The sequence below is a fragment of the Nicotiana sylvestris genome, chromosome 12, assembly GCF_000393655.2.
Source record: "Nicotiana sylvestris chromosome 12, ASM39365v2, whole genome shotgun sequence".
Lineage (NCBI taxonomy): Eukaryota > Viridiplantae > Streptophyta > Magnoliopsida > Solanales > Solanaceae > Nicotiana > Nicotiana sylvestris.
Genome location: NC_091068.1, coordinates 5,779,363 through 5,800,844, shown reverse-complemented (window position 1 = coordinate 5,800,844; position 21,482 = coordinate 5,779,363). Strand labels below are relative to the sequence as shown.

At 36.6% G+C, this 21,482-nt stretch overlaps 1 long non-coding RNA gene across 1 annotated transcript; it reads right to left on the bottom strand.

The window, feature by feature from the left end:
* Positions 1-18,402: 18,402 nt before the first annotated feature.
* Positions 18,403-20,923, bottom strand: LOC104238539 (uncharacterized). Its single transcript, XR_713903.2, has 2 exons — positions 20,342-20,923; positions 18,403-18,722 (listed from the first exon to the last, which is right to left on the bottom strand). It is a non-coding gene; the product is annotated as an uncharacterized lncRNA (long non-coding RNA).
* Between the last annotated feature and the right edge of the window lie 559 nt (positions 20,924-21,482).

Here is a 21,482-nt window from a genome sequence, read left to right as displayed (position 1 = left end):
CAGATTTGAGTGAAACTAGTATGGTTAGTCTCATAATCGAATGGGTTATCGGATTTTGCGACTTTTGTCACATTTTGAGATGTGGGCCCGACTTTTGAGTTGACTTTTTGATTTTTGGCCTAAAGCTTAGCATTTTCTTATGGGATTGATTCCTTTAGCTCGTGTTGATTGTATCGAATTATTTATGACTAGATTCGAGCATCCAGAGGTCGATTTGAGGGGCAAAGGCATCGCAGAGTAGGATTTGGCGTGGTTGAGGTAAGTAACGCTTTCAAACTTGGTTCTGAGAGTTCAAAACCCTGAGCTATGTGTTATGTGATCAGTACTAAGGTGACACAAATGTCAAGTGACGGGCGTGTGGGCGTGCACAGTGAGAATTGTGGCCTGGTTCATTCCGTGGCACTCCGTAGTGACTCTTCTTGTTGATATCCGTGTTTCTATTATGTGACTAAGTAAATGAGCTGTAAATTATGTTAATTATCATGTTAGGGCTTCATGCCGATGTGAACACCTAATTTTTGACAACATTTAATTTTTTATCACTTCTTTTATGTTAATATTTTAGGGGGTTTTAACCTACTATTATTTTAGCTTTATTACACTTTTTATTATAGGATAAAAAAACCAAAAAAAAAAAGGTGAATTATCACTATTAATATTATTTTTTTGTTTTTTTATATTAAAAATCCGAAAATATTTATTTATTTATTTTATAAAAAAATAATAATTTCGGGAATGATTTAAAAAATAATAAAAAGGGAAGTATTGAATAAAAAAATATATAAAAGTAGAAATAGGTAGAATTCTCTTTTTTTAAAAAGTAAAAGAATGTAGAAAATTTAAAAAAATAAAAAGTTTTGTGGAAATTTTAAAAAAAATAAAAAGTAAAAGAAGGTTGGAATTAAAAAATAAATATAAAGGTATCTGAAAATTTAAAAAATTTAAAGTAATTGAAAGTAGCATTTTTAAAAGAAAAAGAAAAGATAGTGGTTTGTTTTTTTAAAGAAAAGTTAAATAAAGTGAGATTCTCTTTTAAAAAAATAAAAAGTGGGATTTTAAATAAGATAAAAGTAATTAAAGTTGGAATTTTAAAAATAAAAGTGAATAAAGATGGGATTTCTTTTTCTAAAAAAATAAAAGCAATTTGTAAGTGGGATTTCTTTTAATTAAAAAATAACAAAATAATAAAAAAAACAAATCTGAAAATTTCGAAAATTTTGCTATAAATAGAAGAGAACATTTAGGAAGAAGTGATTTCAAAAAAAGAGGAAAAACTAGATAGAGAGAAGAAAAAAAGAGGGGGGCGGAGAGAGCGGTATACACACATATACACTCTAGATACACTGGATATACAGGGACATAATTCATTTTGGATAGAGTAAAAAAGATAGAACCAAATTTTCTGAAATATTGAGAGCGGAAGAACACCATAGAGAGTTCAAAGCTAGAAAGAAAAAAATAAAGAGAGATTTCCGGACTATTTTTCTTCTCCATTTTTACTAGTTTTCTCCGTGTTGCTGGGATTTCTGAATTTAGGTGTTGAAGCTACTGTGTTGGGCTTTCTACTGCTGTATGTTGCTGTGTTACATACTACTTTGCTGACCTTCTTCTTCTTGTATTGACAATACCAGGTACACAACTGTAACTTGGGCATATTGTAAGCTGAAATGTGAAAGCATGAATACATATGAAGAATGAAACTTTGAAGTTTTAATTTAGCTTTTTCTTTCTTTCTTTTACTAATTGTATTTAGGCTATTTCATATATTATTATTCTGTAAATTTCTGTTGCTTTGCATAACTAGGCATCTTGTAGTGATATATTAAATAATACTTTGCTTTAGCTTGATTATTAGGTAGTATATATTTAAGCATGCTCATTACTGTCAAACTGTTTAATAATTGGAATAAGAGGAAAATAACATAAGTTGGTCTTTAGTGAATCGGCTTGGCAAAACTGATTAGTTCACTAGCTATGAAGGTTTTAATATTGTCAACATTAGGTTAATCGTGAACATGTGGCTAAATTTAGTTAAAGCATGAATTTAAATTAATTTCGCGAATTAGGCATTATGGCATGATTTGAGTTCAAACAAGACGAGTTAACGTTTAAATTTAATAAACTTTCGAATATGCATTAGTAATTAAGATTGATTCTAGTTTCAAATAGTTGTAAATAATTAATTCCAACGGTTCAAGTCATCTAACAATGCGAGTTTAATCTAGTTATAGGATAATTAGTTTCTTTTGAATGTATTATTTGTCGATTCCGTATTTTATTTATAATTTCAATTTTAGTAATATTCCTTTCCGTTAACATTTGTCTTAATCTAGCATTTAATATTTTACGCCTTTTTTTAAGCATGTAATTAATTAGGATTTTTTCTCTTTTATTTTAGAGACGAATTTAATAGAAATGTAGTCACTTTAGGATATCCTTAAAATAAATGAGGCTTGCTTCGCCAAAACAAATACAAAATTGCGGGGCCATCAATAATTATTTGTTTTAAAATACTTAGACTTAGGGGCGAGTCGTTTAGCTAATTACACGGCCCTACCCAAAATAATGATACGCTAGTCGCTTTAGGCGTGTATTTAATAATGTTATACTCTTAAATTCGGGTGCACATTTATGTGACCCATATCCAAATCTCAACGGAGTTGAAATGTGTAAATAACCACGGGTACATTGATGTGACGTGGTTTGAGATACGTTTTTCACAATGTTGTAATTCTCTGTTAAAATAATAATAATAATAATAATAATAATAATAATAATAATAATAATAATAATAATAATAATAATAATAATAATAATAATAAAAAAGTGGTAAAGAGTTTAAAGTTTGCACATAAGTTCATAATTGTATAAAATCAGATAATCAAGCCGAATATGACAGTTGAGCGACCGTGCTAGAACCACGACACTCGGGAATGTCTAACACCTTCTCCCGGGTTAACAGAATTCCTTATCCGGATTTTTGGTGCGCAGACTGTTAAACAGAGTCATTCTTTTCCTCGATTCGGGATTTAACCGGTGACTTGGGACACCATAAATCTCCCAAGTGGCGACTCTGAAATAAATAAATAAATCCCGTTTCGATTGTCCTTTAATTGGAAAAAACTCCCTTCCACGTCCCTTTTGGGTGGCGCGGGCGAAAAAGGAGGTGTGACAGCTTTGGCAACTCTACTGGGGAACGAACCCAGAATCTCTGGTTCAAGGTTCAGAATTCGAGCTTAGATAAATTGTTATATTTGGCTTTATCTGATTTTGTTACATGTTTGGGCCTAATGTGCTAAATGCTGCTTTTACCGCTTTGATGTTATCTGAACTGTATATAAACTGTGCTGAAACCCTTCTCTTCTTACTTACGGGGATATGCTTGCTGGTCGAGACTCCCTATTCTATTAGTGTCAATACCCGAAATAAGAAAGAGGCCGGATAAGTTACTAAGCCGGATGGCCTTTTGGTTCCTGGTACGTAGCCCCCTCCTCGACTCGAGTTGTCCGCTCGGGTACACAGTCTAGAACATATACCCATGATAAACCTAGTATAACAAAACCTCATGACCGGATCCCTAGTACGCTTATTTGCATCATGTTGTATTTGACTTAGGGGACTCAACACAGGGGTTGGGTCCGTCTAGGACAAGTAGCCTGAAATGAAAAAGACCATCCTGATGCATCCTGTTTGTTTTGCACATTTATTTGCTTAAGATCTGCATGCTGACCGGTTTCTGAAATCAGGAATTTTTGAAAAATTGTGAAAAAAAAATATAGTAGTGTAGGGAGATAACTACTTATTTTTTTTAGGAAAAAATAAAACCAATGTCCAAGTAGTGTCAAAACCCTGCCGAAATTTTGAATTTTGAATTTTTTTTTAGTTTGATTTATTGGAAAAGAAAGGAGTATTGTTTACAAAGTTTAGTTTATATGTGGCGAACTACGCTGATTTGATTCTCACCGGATGTGAGATACGTAGGCAGCCCTAATCATCCAACCTCCTCTTTTGCTAAAATAACCAAACAACAACAACAACAACGACCCAGTATAATCCCACAAGTGGGGTCTGGGGAGGGTAGTATGTACGCAAAAATTATGTCAAATTTTAATTTCATCATAAAGAAGTCGGGTGATGCTGTTTTGTCAAAACATAGCCGAATGTTCCCGAAAGGGACGCCGGAAGGCTGACTTTGCATAAACAGCCATCTTTGGGTCATTTTTTTAAGATTTGGTCTAATTGACCCACACAGCCTTAAAAATCTTCGTCCCCGAGACGCTGAAAGGCCGTGTTTGCAATATTGAGTTTTCTATTTTGAAAAACGATAAAAGGTCATAAATATGTAAGGTGACGCTGTTTTGTCAAAACGTAGCCGAATGTTCCCGAAAGGGACGCTAGAAGGCTGACTTTGCATAAACAGCCACCTTTGAGTCATTTTTTTTAGATTTTGACCGATTGACCCACACAGCCTTAAAATTTACGTCCCCGAGGCGTTGAAAGGTCGTGTTGGCTATATCGGGTTTACTATTTTGAAAAACATGTCAAAACTTTTGTCATAAATAAGTCGGGTGATGTCCAATCTCTCTTTTGCAAAAATAGCCAAAAAATGTCGAATCTTTGTCATAAGTCGGGTAATGCCGCTCATGTCAAATATAGCCAATTGTTCACAAACGGAACGCCGGAAGGCTGATTTTGCATAAACAACCATCTTTGGTTATGTTTTGATTTTTGACCCTCGCAACCTTAAAATCTTCGTCCTAGAGGCGCTGAAAGGCCGTGTTTGCAATACCGGGTCTTTTTTTCTAATTTGAAAAAAAACACAATAAAAGATGCATAAATAAGTTGGGTCACGCCGTTTTGTCAAAAATAGTCGAATGTTCTCGAAAGGGACGCCGGAAGGCTGCTTTTGCGTAAACGACCATCTTTGGTCATTCTTTTGGGTTGCGACCAGTTATCCCGCACAACCTTAAAATCTCCGTCTCCGAAGTGATGAAAGATCGTGTTTGCAAAACCAGGTCTTTTATTATTTGAAAAACAAGAAAATAGTCAGTGGTCAAGTGAATACCGTTTGGTTTTTAGTTAAAATAAGTCGGCCCGGCTTCGGTGATGTCTTAAACTGTTCTTGCCGAGATAGCCTTAGAGTATCTTTGAGTTGTCGAAGGGCTATTTTCGTAAAAGAACAAACAAGTTTGTGAAAGGTCGTAAAATAATCCTCCCCGGCCTTAAAATTCATATGAAATTGAGAAGGGGCCACGCTGAAAAATAACCATTTGATTAAAATTGGCATATAGGGGAAGAAATCCGGTTGTTTGTTTTTGAGTTTGTAATTCTTTTATTAGAGTATGCGGGTTATTTGATTTTCGAGTCCGTTTGTTGTCTTTTGTCAAAGTATGTTAGTATGGTCAGTTTTTAAACTTTTGTAATCAAGTTTGTTTTATTATGAAAATTGAAAATTCCAAAAAATATTTTATTATTATTTATCTTTTATTGGTCCGAACTACGCAAGGTCTGATTCATGCGGGGACATGATACGTAGGCAATCTACATAAGGTTCGACCACCGCTAAAAAAGAAAAAGAGAAAATGAATAAAAGAAAAGAAAAAGAGAGAAAGAGAGAAAAAGAAAAAAAGAAAAAAAAGAAGAAAAAGAGAGGTTTCTGAAACACTCGAAAGAGGCACAAATAAAATAAGCCGGGATGATGCATGCGGTAGGAGCAAAAACATGTTAGAAATGGTTAACTGCCTAGGAACATTGCATCTCCCAACGTGCAATTGCAATATCTTTTAAAACTCTAACACTGAAAAGTTTGTTGTTTTTCCATACCAGTTAGTTTGTTAGAGCGTACTGGCACTATACCATTATCAAACAATATCAAAAGGGTCTATACCAGAAAGCATGACTGGCTCAGAAAATAGTGTTGAGTCGGAAAAGACGGCACATCAGATGATAAAGGAGGCGATGCCCAATATGGAAAAAAAGAGATTGGAAATGAATGAAATGCAGCTAGCCATGGCTAAGGTGCAAAAGGGGCCCGAACCACCCGTCACTCCTACTCCCCCACCGGGACACACGCCGGAATACCCTTCCCCCGGCCCTTCAACAAGCTTCCCAAGCCACCACTACTATCAGGGGAGAGATGCCTATGATCCCCAAGCTCCGCCACCGATTCAGAACCCTCCACCACCAAATGTTCCTGTCTTTGTGGCACCTCCCCCAGCCACATTACAAAGATCGTCTAGTGAACCACTGTTCCAAGTTCACGACACCCAATATTTTCCTCTTGAACCCACTTTTAAAGCTCGTGAGCCATACACATATACACCCCAATTTGGGATCCCAGATGAAGCTGAGAAACCGGTTAAGAACACAGAACATGAGGAGGTGATTCGAAAGGTCAAAAGCCTGGAGCAATCCTTCAGGAACATGCACGGGTTAGGCCACCAGGTCAGCGTGGCCTACAAGGATCTATGCCCTTTCCCTGACGTCCAATTGCCGGCAGGGTTCAAGATGCCCAAGTTCGATTTATACGAAGGGCATGGCGATCCTGTGGCACATATACGGGGTTTTTGTAGCAAGATGAGAGGAGCTGGTGGCAAAGACGAGCTGCTGATAGCTTACTTTGGCCAAAGCCTAAGTGGGTCAGCACTGGAATGGTATACAAGACAAGATCCGAGTAGGTGGAACACCTGGGACGATCTAGCACAGGCTTTCGCAGGTCACTTCCAGTACAACCTTGAGATAGTCCCTGACCGTCTCACATTGCTAATGTTTGAGAAGAAGCCCGGGGAGAGCTTCCGGGAATTTGGGTTCCGGTGGAGAGAACATGAAGCCAGAGTTGATCCTCCAATAAGGGAAAACGAAATGGTGGACTGTTTTCTGCAAACTCTAGAGCCAACATACTTTGGTCACTTGGTGACGTCAGTTGGCAAATCCTTCAATAAAGTAGTGAAAATGGGAGTTATGATAGAAGAGGGACTTAAGTCCAATAAGATCCTGAGTTATTCGGCAATCAAGGCAACAACTCAGGCCATTCAGAGCGGCACGGGAGGTGCGCTTGGAAAGAAAAAGAGAGAAGAGGTCGTGACAATAGAGGCAGGCAACTGGTCCAGATCGAGAGGTCCTTCCCCTCGCTACCAACCCAGACCCCATCACCCAAACTACCCTCACACTCCAAATTACCCTCCACAACCATACTACCCGCCACAAGAACCACACTTCTCCGTACACCAAGCCCAGATATACACTCAGCCTCCGGCTCGCCCGCAATGGTGCATGCCGGTTCCACAAAATACATACCACCTCCACAAAACACCTATCCGCCGCCAAGGGCCTACAGGAACCCTCCAAGGGCAGGTTTCCGGGGAATCAAGCTTTCAGAAATGAAAGAATATAGAGAACATTCACTAAGTTAGGAGAAACCTATACTGCCGTGTTCCACAAATTGAGGCAGTTAGGCTTGTTGAGTCATGTTGAGCCCAGATTGCCAAATACCTTTCCCAAAAATATGGACCACTCGGTAAGCTGTGAGTATTGCTTGGGGGCTCCCGGACATGATACCGAGAAATGTTGGAAGTTGAAACATGCAGTGCAAAATTTTATTGACACCAACAAGATTGAGGTTCAGACACCAGAGGCACCCAACATCAATCAGAACCTGTTTCCAGCACACCATGAAACCCACATGATCGAGCTAGTGCACGAAGGAGGGGAGCTAAAGAAACCCTCACAAACAGTGATGATGATTCGTGCCGGTTCAAAAGAAAAGTCGACTAGTGGAAAAACGGTGGCATAGTTGGAAAAGGTAGATGACAAGCCAGTTATGGTATTGGGAAAAGGGTCCATTGGGCCAGATGTACAGTTTATGGGGCTGAAAGCAAAAATCAACAATTGAATGACTACTCCTCTTCCAATCTGAAGAGGGTCTTGGTAGTGGGCTCTGATTTTCTTTCTTGTTGTCTGGATTATTCCAGGGTTGTAATCCAGATTTTTTTGTGCTCGCCAAAGTTTGAAACCTTGCTATCCCGTATTTTAATAAAGTGAAAGTTCTTTTTCTTCATTCCTTATTTTGTTTTAATTTTTCTTCTTCTTTTTCTCTTTTGAACAATTCTCTTTATACTGGTTCTAATGACATGGCATGCACGACGGATCTTCAACCTAGTCTAAAAAAAATCAATCTGATTTCGAACTTATAGTACAAGATTGTGATGATAAGTCGGAATACGATGAAGATGAAGCCTTCAAAGAAATTAACAGAGAGTTGAGCCAATTTGAAGAAAAAAAAAGGAAAAAATCAAGCCCAACTCAAATGACACGGAAGCCGTCAATCTAGCGGATGCGGATGATATCAGGGAAGCTAAGACAAGCGTCCACATTGAACTAAACATCAGGGAAGAACTAATCAAAGTACTTATTGAATTCAAAGACATTTTGCATGGTCATACGACGATATGCTGGGTTTAATCACCAATCTAGTGGTTCACAAATTGCCCACTGACCCGGCATTTCCTCCCATCGAGCAAAATTGAGGAAGTTCAAAACCGACATGAGTGTGAAGATTAAGTAAGAAGTAACCAAATAGCTGAATGCTAAGGTTATGCGGGTCGCTCCATATCCTGATTGGTTGGCTAATGTGGTGCCAGGGCCAAAAAAGATGGAAAAATTAGGGTGTGTGTTGATTATCGCAATCTGAACAAAGCAAGCCCAGTGGCGCTTTATGTTTAACAGATATCGAAGGGAAATGCATCGATATGGCTATCAATTCTGACGCAGTTAAGAGATATTATGTATGATTTCTTGTAATTGTAATTGTTGTTTGTTTGTACTTAGCATTTATCGGAGAATGAAGTGACGAAGGCAATTCTTTCTTCTATCCGAACACTTTATCCTTTGCTTCCTCTTTTGAGCCTTATTTATTCTTTCATATCCCTCTTTTTGGAATCAGTAATGAAAATGAAAAAAAAATAATGATAATAAAGACAAAAGAAAAGTCACAAGAAAAAAACCCAAAGGAATTGGGAACTACGTTTGACCTGATTCCTCAAAGAAGGATACGTAGGCGACTCACGGCTCGGTCATGGTGTAACAAAAAAAAATCCCCAAGCAAGAAAACTGGGGCAGAAGTTTGCGTTTATAATTTTGGGAAAGAAAGTTGATTCCAAGAGTTGTAATGTTTTACCCATCAAAATTATTTTGAACCTCTTGTTACCCCTTTTCTTTTAACCATACACAAAAACCCATATTGATGTCCAAAAAAGACCTCCCGATCAGTATCCGAGAAGTGCTAAATCAATGCAAATGGAAGTCGGGAATAACACTTTGATCCCCAGCAAAGAAGAAGATCATAAGCTGGAAATGAATTGATAGCCGAAAGAATCCCCAATAGAGAGAGTCTCATCGGTGAAAACCTTCACAGGCACCATAAGGCGACAAAAGTTGAGAGAAATGAGAGAGTCTTATTAGTGAAAACCCCTCGAAGGGCACTATGAGGTGACAAGACAAGATTGGCGGAGAGGATCCGCATTTGGCAAAGAGTTGAGTGCCTGTTTATCCCCAGCAACATGAGGCCGTCCGAAAGGTTAATTGATACAAATAGACTGGGTTGATTAATCCAAAATGCACGACATGATCGTTGGGATCGGTTATATCATTCAGATAAGTTCTTTTCTTTCCTTTTCCCCAGCATTTGTTCAGAAAGACTTCTTCTTTTTCTATTTTTTGTGATCATCACTTTTTCATTTCTTGGTTTAAAGACTTTACCTCCCTAGCAGTTTGTTTTTAAAAGGATTTTCAGAGCTTACTACCAGTTGCCAAAATGATGCAAAGCAAAATGCGAATAGGACAGGCTAAAGATAAGGCGATAAAGCAAAAAGAAGTTGGTCACAAGACCAAATGATGAATGGGTCTAGATCCCAAGAGGACCAAATTTCCAAGGGAAGTTGGAGAAAAACAGAAAAACAACAATTGAGAAAATTGTGGATCTAATTCCAAGAGGGCCCCAGTAGATCATCGAGATGTAGGAGCATCCCCAACATATTTTCGACCAAGTTCCAAGAGGGTCGGACAACACAGAGTGGGGAAGGAAGAAAATTAAAATTCATCCCCAGCAAATTAATCCCGAGCAAGTTTTGATAGCGTAATGAAACACAGAGCGGGGAAGGGAGAAAGGGAAAAACCATCCCCAGTAGGAGTGGCACGACCACTCACCATGTTTTAAAACTAACAAATTTTCTTTAATTTGAAGCAGGAAAAGGAAATCTTATTAATGGCGAAAATACATGCCACAAGGAAAAGCACCAAAACTGGGGCAGAAAATTTTCTGCCATTGTCGAAAATTTTCTCGGAGGAACGAGGAAATCAATTCAAGTTTTAAGATATAGCAAGACAACACGATTTTAAGAAAAAGAGTCGGAGGTAAGACAATTTCAAGTTTTGAAGATGGGTTTATCCGCCCTCGAATAGGATACTTTTGGGTTCATCCGCCCCCGAATAGGATATTTTTGGTTCATCCGCCCTCGAATAGGATATTTTGGGTTCATCCGCCCTCGAATAGGATATTTTGGGTTCATCCGCCCTCGAATAGGATATGATGGGTCATCCGCCCTCGAATAGGATATTTTGGGTTCATCCGCCCTCGAATAGGATATTTTGGGTTCATCCGCCCTCGAATAGGATATGATGGGTCCATCCGCCCTCGAATAGGATATTTTGGGCTCATCCTCCCTTGAATAGGATATTTTGGGTTCATCCGCCCTCGAATAGGATATTTGGGTTCATCCGCTCTCGAATAGGATAATTTGGGTTCATCCGCCCTCGAATAGGATATTTTGGGTTCATCCGCCCTCGAATAGGATATTTTGGGTTCATCCGCCCTCGAATAGGATATTTTTGGGTGCATCCGCCCTCGAATAGGATATTTTGGGTTCATCCGCCCTCAAATAGGATATGATGGGTTCATCCGCCCTCGAATAGGATATTTTGGGTTCATCCGCCCTCGAATAGGATATTTTGGGTTCATCCGCCCTCGAATAGGATATTTTTGGGTTCATCCGCCCTCGAAAAGGATATTTTGGGTTCATCCGCCCTCGAATAGGATATGATGGGTCTATCCGCCCTCGAATAGGATATGATGGGTCTGTCCGCCCTTGAACAGGATATGATGGGTCTGTCCGCCCTCAAATAGGATCTGACCTCCCTCGAATAGGATATGATGGGTTTATCCGCCCTCAAATAGGATATTTTTGGGTTTATCCGCCCTCGAATAGGATATTTTGGGTTCATCCGCCCCCGAATAGGATATTTTGGGTTCATCCGCCCTCGAATAGGATATTTTGGGTTCATTCTCCCTCGAATAGGATATTTTGGGTTCGTCTGCCCTCGAATAGGATATTTTTCGGTTCATCCGCCCTCGAAAAGGATATTTTGGGTTCATCTACCCTCGAATAGGATATGATGGGTCTATCCGCCCTCGAATAGGATATGATGGGTCTGTCCGCCCTCGAATAGGATATGATGGGTCTGTCCGCCCTCAAATAGGATATGATGGGTCTGTTCGCCCTCGAACAGGATATGATGGGTCTGTCCGCCCTCAAATAGGATATGATGGGTCTGTCCGCCCTCGAACAGGATATGATGGGTCTGTCTGCCCTTGAATAGGATATGATGGGTCTATCCGCCCTCGAATAGGATATTGAATTTAATCCTTCCTCAAAAGGACACTTAATTTATTTCGACCCAAGTGGTCCTGCTTGTATAAACATTGCCAAAATATATATTTTCATAAATCATTGCCAAATGCATTTTATTTTCAAAGTTGCTGATGAAAGTCATGAGCCCGCCTGGAGAATGGAGGGCATTAAATTCTAAGATTGTTGAAGAAGTCAGGAGCCCGCCTCGAGAATGGAGGTTGTGTCATCTTTCAAAAGTCAAGGTGGAGTCAGGAGCCCACTTGCAGAACAGGGGAATACATTGAAGTTTGAAGTCAGTAAAGGAGAGGATTACAACAAAAATTCCCAGCAGAAATCAGAAAGAAGACCACAAGTCGAGCTAGAAGTAAAGAAATACCAGAGGAAACACAAAGCAACAAGGCAGCAACAATCACATGACCAAGCTCGAGAATAAATCTTTGTAATTCATAGATCATAGCTTAGTATAACTTCTTGTTTTCTTTCTAGCAATGGTGTAATAAGGAGATCGAAAAGCAGTGGTAACAGCATGCAACAACAGTAACAGTAACATCGCAATCCCATGGTAGTCCCAGCTACCAAAACTTTCTGAACTACACGCGACCTGATTCCCTTATAACCAGGGATATGTAGGCTGTCCAAAACCAGGACTCGGTTGCGCCTTTCCTTTTTTATTTTCTTCCTATTTTGAATAACGATATGATCAAAAATTAGTCGCATTGTTCACTTTATCTTTGCCCGAAAGCTCTTCGTGTTTTCGAGCAAAGAGGGGCAGCTGTGAACACCTAATTTTTGACAACATTTAATTTTTTTATCACTTCTTTTATGTAAATATTTTAGGGAGTTTTAACCTACTATTATTTTAGCTTTATTACACTTTTTATTATAGGATAAAAATCCCAAAAAATTAAAAGGTGAATTATCACTATTAATATTTTTTATTATTATTTTTTGTTTTTTTATATAAAAAAATCCGAATATATATATATATATATATATATATATATAGAAAATATATATATATATTTTTAAAATAATAATAATTTCGGGAATGATTTAAAAAATAAGAAAAAGGGAAGTATTGAATAAAAAAATATAAAAGTAAAAATAGGTGGAATTCTCTTTTAAAAAAAGTAAAAGAATGTAGAAAATTTAAAAAAATAAAAAGTTTTGCGAAAATTTTAAAAAAATTAAAAAGTAAAAGAAGGTTGGAATTAAAAAATAAATATAAAGGTATCTGAAAATTTAAAAAATTTAAAGTAATTGAAAGTAGCATTTTTAAAAGAAAAAGAAAAGATAGTGGTTTGTTTTTTTAAAGAAAAGTTAAATAAAGTGAGATTCTCTTTTAAAAAAATAAAAAGTGGGATTTTAAATAAGATAAAAGTAATTAAAGTTGGAATTTTAAAAATAAAAGTAAATAAATGTGGGATTTCTTTTTCTAAAAAAATAAAAGCAATTTGTAAGTGGGATTTCTTTTAATTAAAAAATAACAAAATAAAAAAAAAAACAAATCTGAAAATTTCGAAAATTTTGCTATAAATAGAAGAGAACATTTAGGAAGAAGTGATTTCAAAAAAAGAGGAAAAACTAGATAGAGAGAAGAAAAAAAGAGGGGGGCGGAGAGAGCGGTATACATACATATACACTCTAGATACACTGGATATACAGGGACATAATTCATTTTGGATAGAGTAAAAAAGATAGAACCAAATTTTCTGAAATATTGAGAGCGGAAGAACACCATAGAGAGTTCAAAGCTAGAAAGAAAAAAATAAAGAGAGATTTCCGGACTATTTTTCTTCTCCATTTTTACTAGTTTTCTCCGTGTTGCTGGGATTTCTGAATTTAGGTGTTGAAGCTACTGTGTTGGGCTTTCTACTGCTGTATGTTGCTGTGTTACATACTACTTTGCTGACCTTCTTCTTCTTGTATTGACAATACCAGGTACACAACTGTAACTTGGGCATATTGTAAGCTGAAATGTGAAAGCATGAATACATATGAAGAATGAAACTTTGAAGTTTTAATTTAGCTTTTTCTTTCTTTCTTTTACTAATTGTATTTAGGCTATTTCATATATTATTATTCTGTAAATTTCTGTTGCTTTGCATAACTAGGCATCTTGTAGTGATGTATTAAATAATACTTTGCTTTAGCTTGATTGTTAGGTAGTATATATTTAAGCATGCTCATTACTGTCAAACTGTTTAATAATTGGAATAAGAGGAAAATAACATAAGTTGGTCTTTAGTGAATCGGCTTGGCAAAACTGATTAGTTCACTAGCTATGAAGGTTTTAATATTGTCAACATTAGGTTAATCGTGAACATGTGGCTAAATTTAGTTAAAGCATGAATTTAAATTAATTTCGCGAATTAGGCATTATGGCATGATTTGAGTTCAAACAAGACGAGTTAACGTTTAAATTTAATAAACTTTCGAATATGCATTAGTAATTAAGATTGATTCTAGTTTCAAATAGTTGTAAATAATTAATTCCAACGGTTCAAGTCATCTAACAATGCGAGTTTAATCTAGTTATATGATAATTAGTTTCTTTTGAATGTATTATTTGTCGATTCCGTATTTTATTTATAATTTCAATTTTAGTAATATTCCTTTCCGTTACCATTTGTCTTAATCTAGCATTTAATATGTTACACCTTTTTTTAAGCATGTAATTAATTAGGATTTTTTCTCTTTTATTTTAGAGACGAATTTAATAGAAATGTAGTCACTTTAGGATATCCTTAAAATAAATAAGGCGTGCTTCGCCAAAATAAATACAAAATTGTGGGGCCCTCAATAATTATTTGTTTTAAAATACTTAGACTTAGGGGCGAGCCGTTTAGCTAATTACACGGCCCTACCCAAAATAATGATACGCTAGTCGCTTTAGGCGCGTATTTAATAATGTTATACTCTTAAATTCGGGTGCACATTTATGTGACCCAAATCCAAATCTCAACGGATTTGAAGTGTGTCAATAACCACGGGTACATTGATGTGACGTGGTTTGAGATACGTTTTTTACAATGTTGTAATTCTCTGTTAAAATAATAATAATAATAAAAGTGGTAAAGAGTTTAAAGTTTGCACATAAGTTCATAATTGTATAAAATCAGATAATCAAGCCGAATATGACAGTTGAGCGACCGTGCTAGAACCACGGCACTCGGGAATGACTAACACCTTCTCCCGGGTTAACAGAATTCCTTATCCGAATTTCTGGTGTGCAGACTGTTAAACAGAGTCATTCTTTTCCTCGATTCGGGATTCAACCGGTGACTTGGGACACCATAAATCTCCCAAGTGGAGACTCTGAAATAAATAAATAAATCCCATTTTGATTGTCCTTTAATTGGAAAAAACTCCCTTTCGCGCCCCTTTTGGGCGGCGCGGGCAAAAAAGAAGGTGTGACAGCCGATACTGTTGAGACCCGAGTGGCCGTTTCTTGTTGTCATCTCATTAGTTTCATAAATATTCTATACTCAGTCTTATTCATGCATATCATATCATGTCTCAATCTCAGTTGTTATTATGTTGGCACATCATATCATTGTTTCGGGCTAGTTTTATGGCATTGTGAATCCATGTGTGTGAGACTGGAGAGTGATGACTGAGTGAGACCGAGAGCCTGATTATAAGTGATAATTATGGGATCGAGCTGCTCGCCGCAACGGTTATGTTTATGATTGTGATAGCGCTTGGGCTGTAGGAGCCCCTCCGGAGTCTGTAACATACCCCTAGTGAGCGCGGTTGATTATATTCAGGGATGGATCTTCCCTTGGTATGGAGATGGATCTTCTCCATGTGGCTAGATTAGCCTATTTTTCCTCGGTACTGGAGACTGATAGTCAGTGATTTATATATTCCGAGATGGATCTTCCCTGGGCCGTGTGAGCCATATACAGTACCAAATGGTTATGAGGTTATTATCATCATCTAGAGATGGATCTTCTCCATAGGGCTGGATTGCCCTTCCTCGGTACTGAGTGATTGCTGTCAGAGATGTGTGTGTATATATATATATATTCCGGGATGGATCTTCTCTGGGCCGTATGAGCCATATACAGTATTGTGTGGACGCGCATTTGGGATTGTGTGCATATGAGGAACTCATCATGGTGCATTACGTGTAGCATGTGCATTGACATGTAGATGTAGCAGAGTTATAGTTCCTTACTATTTCATATTTGCTCTGTTTCACTGTTTTGAGCTGTATATTAACTGAAAGCATGCCTACATTTTTATACATTATTTCTACTGCTCCTGATGAGGTTGAGTTCGTCACTACCATTCAGTCCATAGTTTGGACCTGTTACTTACTAAGTTGGTGTATTTATGTTACCCCCTGCACCTTGTATGCAGATCTAGGTACTTTCGATCCCAGTGGCAGTCACTGATCGAGGTTGTAGGCTTTGGAGATTGTCGAGGTATCTGCATGACGTTCGCAAGCCTTGACCCCCATCTCTATTCTAGATGTGTTTCAGTTGTATTCAGTAAACATTGTAGTATACTATGCTATTTCTCTAGACGCTCATGTACTCCGTGACACCCTGGTTTTGGGCTGGTTGAATCGTATTATGAATTTTTCTTTTATGTTTTAAACAGTTTATTTTAAACGATAAAAGCTTTCCGCAAATATTTCCAATTTTAGTATTGTGGTTTGGATTACGTTTAGTTTTGGGTCGTGACAAAATGATGGGTCCTTGAAGGAATGGAGAAAAAATTATAGATGGAGTGAAAGAAAAGTGGAGTAATGGAGCTTGGTTGGCCAAAAATGGAATTTTTCGGCTATTGTTGTTGATTTTCTGGTAAAGAATGCTTTTCTACTTGCTTCTCACGCATTTGATGAAGAGTATAATCACTTTCTACACCATGTCAGCAAAAACAGGTGAAATAATTCCATTTCAAAATAGTTCAAGGAGGTTATAGAATTCCCGCAGAGTTTAAATGTGTAATTGATAAACTGAGATTAGTTAAGGGGTGGTTATGTATTCTCCCTTTTTATTTGTATAGTTCAAAATGATACAAAACTTTATTTATATAGTTTTTAGAGTTAATACTAAATAAATTTTGTCATAAAAAATTAAAATATTTTATTATCTCGATTTCATGCTGAAATTTAGACACATTAACGTTTACGTTTGCCGAAAATTAGTCATCTGGATCCTTGTTATGCTCGTTTTTCTCCTAATATCATCCTTTGTTCCTTTCATGGTTCTACATGGTATTGATTATTTCTTTCTTCCTCAACTTTTAGAGTGTTTATAGTAGAATCTGGTTTTATTTTTTCAAAATGTTTTATTGCTTCTGCCCCATTATACGAGACAGTTTAATTTTAAACTTACTATTTACAATAACAACAGTAACATACCCAGTGCGATCCCACAAGTAGAGTTTGGGATGATAGAGTGCACAAATGCATGCATACCTTACCATATTTTGTGTGAGGTAGATAAGATGTTTCCAATAGACCCTCTTATCGAGAAAAATGTTTTCAAAACATATTTAAAAAATGCAAGAGTAAAGAAACTATGATGAAAATACTAAAAAAAAATATTGACAACAAAAATAGTACCATAGCAAAAGCAAAAGAAACAACAGTAGTAATAAAAGTTAAGAATAAGATAATAATAAAATAATAATAATAATAATGATAATAACAACGACTGTCACACCTCCTTTTTACCCGAGGGGGATATAAGAGAGTTTTTTCAATTAAAGTGACATTAATCGAAATGAGATTATTTTATTTAATTCAGAGTCGCCACTTGGAATAATTTATGGTGTCCCAAGTCACCGGTTTATTTTAAATTCCAAATCAAAGAAAATTGACTCTATTTTTGGTCTGCGAACACAGAAGACCAGGTAAGGAATTCTGTTAATCTGGGAGAAGGTGTGAGGCACTCCCGAGTTCTGTGGTTTTAGCACGGCCGTTCAACTATTTCATAATTGGCCTAATTATCTGATTTATTACTTGTTTTAAACCTATTGTGCATTTTTAACTTTATGATTGCTTTTATTTGTTTATGAAATTATTTCTGGAACAAGTTACGATTGTCGTACACTTGTTTGTTTTTGTACACGTTGTGAATCGTGTCATGGGAACCGTACGCACAATTTACAACATGTGTATTTTATTATTGTTCGAAGTTGTGGTCGGGTCACATGAAATATGCACCCGAATTTGAAAATTAAGTATCATGATTATGCCACGGAAACCATACTCATTGCCATGATGATTTATTTGAACGCGCCTAAAGCAAACTACGAATGTTTATGCGATCTAAAGTTATGATATTTAAATAGGTTATGTTGTGCATAATGAAATATCATTGAAACACTTTGTAAAGTAATTTGATTCTATTATTATAAAGAACGCGTCACAGAACGAGTATAAGTTCATATCAACAATATCACTTTTAATAGGTATGGCTAGCATCAATTCTGTTTTGGGCTAAATGAATTGACGTGGATACAAAACATGGACCAAAGGTTTGGAAATGACACTTTGGTACTAAAACGTGACTGGGCTGCAGTAGGCTATATCAAGCTTTAAATGATACAATCAGAGGAGGAAACAGAAATGGGCCTCTGTCAGAGCCCAAGTAGCGTTCAAGTAAATTCCATTTTTTGGGGGCAGCATACTTCACGTAGGGATTTCAAAACAAGGATCATATAGAATCACATTTGAAATAAATAATGAAACAAGAAATGGGCCAACCAAAAGAAAGATGTACAACATGGACAGAAACTCACACCACACACTTCAATTATATTACAACTAAAAATAAGAAATGATATTACATAGTCCTGCTGATTGCACTTGGTGCACTAAATAAATTACTATACAACTTCAAACTAACAATTACAATTATGTGAAGTGTTATGGCCTGATTCTGACCCCGTCTGGGCTAATTGATTTAACAAGCAGGGATCCCGTTTCTCCTTTCATTACTGCCCGGTTGGCTTGAAATCTAGTCAGTGATGGATTTGATCAACTGGTGATCAAATCCAATTACTGCTTAGCTTTGTCTTCCACATGCCAATATCAAATCAAAATTACACATTAATTTCATGAACTAACACTCAAGTAAAGCAGTAGCACTGTTTCCATTACATGCTTAACATTTTTTTAAAGAAAAGATCTAGACTTTGATTGAAGGAATAGTGTTGAAACACTCTTCATTATTGAGTCAAGCAAAGATAATTTAAACCTAACAAACAACCTTCAGTAGTGATAAACCAATTTTAACCACAAGAAACCAAACTTGCACATCTCATGGACACAGAAAGAGTAAAACTCAGATTTCAGAAGTTCATAGCCAAGCTAACAACATGAACTATTCAATACTACACATAACTGAATTTTAGTTGAAGACAAAACAGATTCCTAGCACCTTTTACCATTAAACCTCTAAAATCCACATGTGTCTCATAGGTTGGATAATAGAACCTTCATGAAGTCAAGACATTATACTTAAACATTCAGCTTACATACAAAAAGGAAAACTAACCAACCAAACAAGAACAATCCAACCAAAATGCAGCAGGTAACTCAAAATGGAACAAGCCTTACATTTTCATATAACTCAAAAGAACAACAGCAAGTTTACATATCTAAGAAACAACAAGGAGCAAAAGAACACAAGGATAAAAGGATAAATCTCTGAATTTGGGAACAACTAAACCCAGAATATCACAGCAGCTTGATTGAAAGAACCAGCAAACTCAGCAACCAAAATAGTAAATCCCAACAGAAATCTGATGTACAAATCAATGTAGAAGACCCAGATGGAATTCTGAATTTTTCTGTATTAAGTATTGTGTGCCTATTTTGAGAGTGAATATGCTGATGAAAGAATGCGTGTGAGTGAGTGAGAGTTTGTTCTTTATATAGAGTGCACAAAGAAAAGAATAAGAGGGAATACTCTATCCTAAAATTCAGAAATGTCAGCTGTAAAAAAGGACAGTACAACATCTTTTTTAATAGATTTGGTACAACTATCCTTTTACTCTATTTTCAGCATCTTTTAACACCAAAAAAGGGACAACTGTCCAATACTAGAAACTTCTGATATTTTTTTACCTTATTTCTGACCTATTTTTAATTATTTCATTACACTTTAGTCCCTATCATTATCTTCTAGAACCTTCCAGACAATTCTACATTGAGACTCCCTAATGTTTGTTTTCAATTGACCCCCTTAAACTTCTGTTATTACCCTTTCAATTCTTAACTCATTCGAACCTAAATAATCAAATAACTAAGAATAAATCAAGGTAACTTATTAAATAAACTAGAACAAATACCTTGATTAACCCTGAGCAAATGATTGAACTAGTGCAATAAACTAAAAGGCCTTAACTTTGCAGAGTAATTAATCTAAACAAATCTAAATCCAAGACAACAAACAAAAGAAAACAACAAAAGAGAGAGGAAAACCATAAGCAGTAATGCAATAACATTTAGTAGCTAACTTAATGAACCTACCTTTGATTAAATTAAACAAACTTATGAGTTAAACTAATTGTATGTAACTATCTAGACAGTCTTATCAATAAAAATAGAACAAACAAGAGAAAAATAAAACAATTGATAACGGTAAAAGAAATCAAGCAGAAAAAGGAAAAAAGAAAGAAAAGAGGTATACCTAAACCGGATTCTGCCGATTTGAGACCAAGTCGCCAAAAGTCCTTGTGCCAAGAGACCCATCCAAAATTTGAGTTCCTGATAGGACATCTTGACACGAGGACCTCTGAAAAACCAGCTACACCAATGGCCATTAAGATTTCTGGGTTCTCTGATTTGAAAATCGAAAGATTTTGAAAGGGTCTTTGGATTGAAGGTGAAGGGAGGTGTGATTCTGGGGAGGTTTGGAGGTTGAATCGGAGAAGAAAGAACTTTGTCGGAGTTCTAGCAAAGTCAGTGACGTTCTTGACCGGATTTGGTGTCTGTCAAACGTTATGAAACCAACATCAATCAATAGCTCTCAACAAGAAAAATCAATTGATGTAAGTTATAACGAAAAACAGACCCGATTTAAATCAAAGAGAAAGCAGACCTAGGTTTTCACTACTTCTTAGATCTGAAATTCAATGGGTTTGGTGAGGAATTAGGGAAAACTAACGGTGGATTAGTGAATAGGGAGGCTGGGGATTGTGGGGTGTTAATTTGGAGTGGTTTGGGGGTGGCCATGCCGTGAGGCGATTTCCGGGCGGCGAAGGACGGCGGAGAAGGTGAAGAGTTTAGGGGCGGCTAGGGTTAGTCTCTAAAAGAGAGAAGAGAGAATGAGGGGGTGTTTTGGGGTTAGGGGGTCCATTCGTACAATTATAAGGGGTGTGGGTGTTTATTTCTAGGCCGTTTGATCAAGGAAGATCGACGACTAAGATCGCCACTACTAAAACGGCGTCGTTTTGTTAAGTGGGGACTGGACCAATTTTTAGAGGGTTTGGGTTGGATTAGGGCGGCTTAATGAGGAAAATTTGGGCCTAGATCTTATCTTGGCCCAAATCAGGAACCAACAAAAAATCCTTTCTCTTTTATTTTTCTTTGATTTTAAAAATCCTAACTTAATTAATTAAAAACCTAGAGTAGGTCTTGAATTAAATCTAGTTTGTGAACTAAACTTAATTAACTATTCTAATATTTGAACAACTAATCAATTTTAAAACTAATAAAATAAAATTACTCATTTAAAGATAAGGCTAAAATGTAACATGACCAATTTGTTTTTGTGATTTTCTGTTTAATAAATGCAATTAACTTATGTAATTAAATTCTAAATGCAATTA